The following is a 4,302-nucleotide window of genomic DNA, read 5'->3' on the forward strand; positions in this document are numbered from 1 at the left end:
GGGAATGCAGACCCCAGTGGTAAACTTTATCAGATGCTGTGATTTGCTCTCATTCTGCATTGAGAGCTCTTTACTATTGTTGCTGTCAAAATGAGATTTTTGGGTGCACATTTGATGAGGTCAAATAAAAATTCTATAATTAAACATAATTTCAAAGTGGATATGCCTTTAAAATCATCAAATCACTCTTGAAATTGAGAAAACACCACAGAGAGAGCAGGCCCCAGGCCAGGGCCGAGTTGCTATGTGTGCCAGAGCCAGGCTGCTCAGACAGCTCTGGGGAGCGAGCTACCCTCTGTTCTCTCAGCAGCTGTTGCAGGAGCCATTTCTCTGCCACGCGTGGTGGCAAGCCAGACAGTGCAGCTCTGTATGAGCATGGCCATGTCTCACTATCACAAGTGAAGGCAAATCATGACAGCGCTGAGCTGCGGAGGTGGCAAAGGCCACCCATGTGGGGAGTGGCAGTGGCAGGTGGTCTGAGAAGCAGGGCAGGGCAGGGCAGGGCAGGGCAGGTTGCCCTGAGAACTACAAAAGGAATCATTCACAGGAGGAACTCGATCCGCTTAAGTGGCTGCCTAGTCACCCTGTTACCCTGAGAGGAGGTGTATTAACAGGTCTCCTCTCCTGCATCTTCTAACTCTCCTTGTCCTTGTTGATGGCACCATCACCCTCCTGTCCCACAAGTCATGTGGAGTCACACTTGGTGCCTCTCTCTCGCATTCTCCTCCCCTCCTGTAAATGTCACCTTCCCAAAAAGTCCTCCCCTAGCCACTCTATAAAACAATAGTGCCATCATAACTGTGCTGTTCCAAGCCATGTGTGGTGGCGCACACCTGTAATCCCAGCACTCAGGGGGCTGAGGCAGGAGGATTGTAGTGAGTTTGAGACCAGCCTGGGTTACAAAGTGGTCTCAAGGCCAGCCTGAACTATGTAGGGAGACCCTTTCTCAAAAAGATAAAACAAAAAAAAAACCCTATCAGGCTCCATGTCTTTACTTTCTTTCCCGTCACAACTGCTGCCTGACATCACGTGATCCTTGGCCTGTGCCCTTCGCTCATCCCCCCCCCACGAACGATGCCCTGTTAAGGGAGGGGCTTTGCTCCCCTATGCATTGCCCTGTCTCCATGTCTGATGCTATGCAGCATATATAAAACCTTCCACATATACAATAGTGCCTACTGGCATAAGATAGCATGACATGGCATAAGCAGATATAAACAGAGGGCCTAGGACCAAGCTTAGAGGCAGGCCAACATTTAACAGTTCAATAAAAGGCTGAGGAGGTAGCTCGCAGTCTAAGTACCTGCCTGGCAAGCACAAGATCTGGGCTTGATCCTCAGTATGGCATGCCATGCCAGCCCTGGGCATTGAGCTGGCCACCAAAACCAGGCATGGTAATGCACCCTGTAATCCAAGCACTGGGAAGGCTGAGACAGGAGGATTGCTATGAGTCCAAGCTGTGTAGTTAGACCCTGTACCAAATAAAGAAAAGATTTTTTTTTTTAAGTTCAATAAAGGGGCCAGGGAGATGGCTCAGTAGAATAAGTGCTTTCCTGGCAAGCACAAGGGCCTGAGTTCAATCCCCAGTTCTGAAAAAAAAGAAAAAGAAAAAGAAAAAAGAAAAAGAAAAAAAAGTTCAATAAAGAAGGAGACTGAGACACAGCAGCTAGGAGGCAGGAGGCAGCGGAAGACCAGGTGAGTGTGGCAGCGCGAAACCAAGAGAGGAGCTCGAAACCATTTAAGTCAGGCAGGGAAGTCAAGCAAATGGGGTCAGAATGACGTGGGCATTGCCAGATGGACAGTGGTGACTGACAGGAATAGCTCTGGAAGAGCAGGCCTGACAGCAGCCAGGCCAGCCTGCCCTAAAAGGGTGAACGGGAGGTAGGGAAATACAGACCGAAGTCCTGATGAAGTCCTGAGAGAAAAAGACAGGACTGTCACCGGAAGAGAATGTGGAGCCTAAGGCCTGTTTTGTTGTAATGTGGAAGAATCAAAGTATATGTGGACTATCCAGACTGAAGAAGGTACAGCAGGGAAGAGAATGGGAAGCAGGAATAATTACACAGGCAAAGTCTTTGGAAAGCAAGAGAGGGTCCAGCGTATGTGTGAGAAGCTGCTGATACCAAAACCCACCTGCCCTGTTCTGCCCGACCCGACCTCCTTCCACCCTGAGGCGGACACGCTCGGAGCTCTTGGGCGTGGGCCAGTGACATCCACCACTACTGTCCAGTTCCTTAGCAGGGTCCAGTGTGGAGCAAGCTGGGCAGCGCTTCTAAAGGCCCCCCAGAAGACTGAGGAAGGACTCGCCCCCAAGACCTGGGCAGGCTTCTTTCTCCACATTCTACTGCCCCATGTTGGTTTGCAGTCCCAACACTGAACCAATCCCTGCCACGCCAAGGTGTTAGCTTGTCTTAGAATCCCTGGGCCCTTCACCTAGTTGAGTCTGAGGCCAGCGCCTGCTGAGGCAGATGCTTCCTCCTGGTGAACCAGCAGATTGACCAGCAAGACCTGGCTTTGCTCGCAGGCGCTGTGTGGCTCCGAGGAAGTCCTTCATCTCCTGGAAGCTCGGTGTTGTCTTTTCTACACCACTGCGTATGAAGAGGAGAAGCACTAAAGAAGATGACTTCCCTTCACCGTAGCAAGATTCCTAGCGCAGGGCAAGGCAACCTTTTGTTTCCAAATAGAACTTAAACCCTCCCTCTTTTGCTCATATGGATGAACAAAATTTTGCACAGTGGCTGTCAGCGCATCTGTGGTTCTACTCTGAAGTCTGTACAAAGGGCAAGCTACTGAGAACATCTCTGGGTAACTGCGCTAAAGGACACAGACTCACAGGCACATCTTTCCATTGCAATGCGTGTGCACCCCAGCTCCCCCTGCCCTCGGGGGGCAGAGGAACCACCACGGCACCACCACTGCCGCATGCGTGGAGGCCCGCACCATCGTGACCAGGGTCCTGAGCCTGTGGAGCTGCGGTGACTGGTGCACAATCCTTACCCAGGCAGTCTGTGAGTCCACATTTTATTTAGGGAAAAGGTAGCCGTCCTTTTGCAGGTTGGCAGCAGATCCTGGTTTACACAAAGCCGGCGTCTGTTTCCTGTTTCTGTCTGTGAGGAGATGGTACCTCCTGCATCAGAACCATCCATGCCATGCTCCGAACTCGACCCCCCACACCTCCCATCACCTGGGCCAGAGCAGCTGCATCTTCTCCTGCATGCCATCAGCCTAGACCTCTGTTGTCACCGTCTTCTTCTTTCTTAATTTTGTTTTTTAAATAATTAGGGTTCATACAACAGATACTAAGCACTGTAAAGAACTCCCACATGCCTTTCACTCACTTTCCCAACCTTACTGCTTCGCCATGTCTTTATCATTATCTACCCATAATCTACCTTTTGAAAAATGAGCCTAAATTAAACTATCATCAGATTTAATTTTGTCGCATCCTGCTTTCACCCAAAGCCAGGTCTTGCCCATCTCCACATCACCTGGAAATGTTGGCATTAAAATGTAAGCCCCACGGTGGGCTCTCCCGGTCTCGCTCTCTGATCTTGTTCTTCAGCACCCCCCTCCCAGTGCTCTGTACCTACAATGATGGGCACACTTGCCACACCACTCAAAGGTCTGTTTATGGAATCTGCACAGTCCTGGGGCAACGGAATTTTATCATGTACATAAAATTAGACACTGCTGAAGGCATAAGCTCATGTGTGCCCTGGACAGACAGAAGTAGTTGATGGTGGAAAAAGCTACCAACACACAGAGCCCACAGCTCAGAGTGGAGGCGTGGTCTCCGGCTCCTTCCCAAGAAAAGTCGTTAGGAGAACTTGGGGCTGGAAGCTCTGGTGCAGTGGCTAAAGCTGGGGCCCCTCCACTTGGCTGGGCTGCAAGGGTCCAGTTCTCCCTGGAAGTTTGGCTTGTAGTGAACAAAACTGCACATGGGTCCCTGGGCTCGCCGGTGCTCCTAAGCCCCCTGGAGCACCAGTGTGCCGCCCATCGCCCCTATAGTTCCTGCTCATTCTGCAGCCTCTCCCTCCACGAACCCCTCCAGAAGGGCCCAACTCCCCAGGTGTCGATCCTCCTCCTATTGCACAACCATCTGGGTGCAGTTACACTTTGTCTTAAGAAACAGTGAATTCCTCGCAGTGGGGACAATGCCCCTTGTCTCTCATTCGCAGCCTAGTACAAGACGCATGGCAGCCACTCAACAAGCTTTCAGCGCAGCTCGTCACTGTTTCGCACAGAGCATCTCTCCTTTCAGCTTTCAAACAGTTCTACGATGTGGGCAGCCTGCAGCAGGCT

The sequence above is a fragment of the Octodon degus genome, unplaced genomic scaffold, assembly GCF_000260255.1.
Source record: "Octodon degus isolate 3935 unplaced genomic scaffold, OctDeg1.0 scaffold00026, whole genome shotgun sequence".
NCBI lineage: Eukaryota > Metazoa > Chordata > Mammalia > Rodentia > Octodontidae > Octodon > Octodon degus.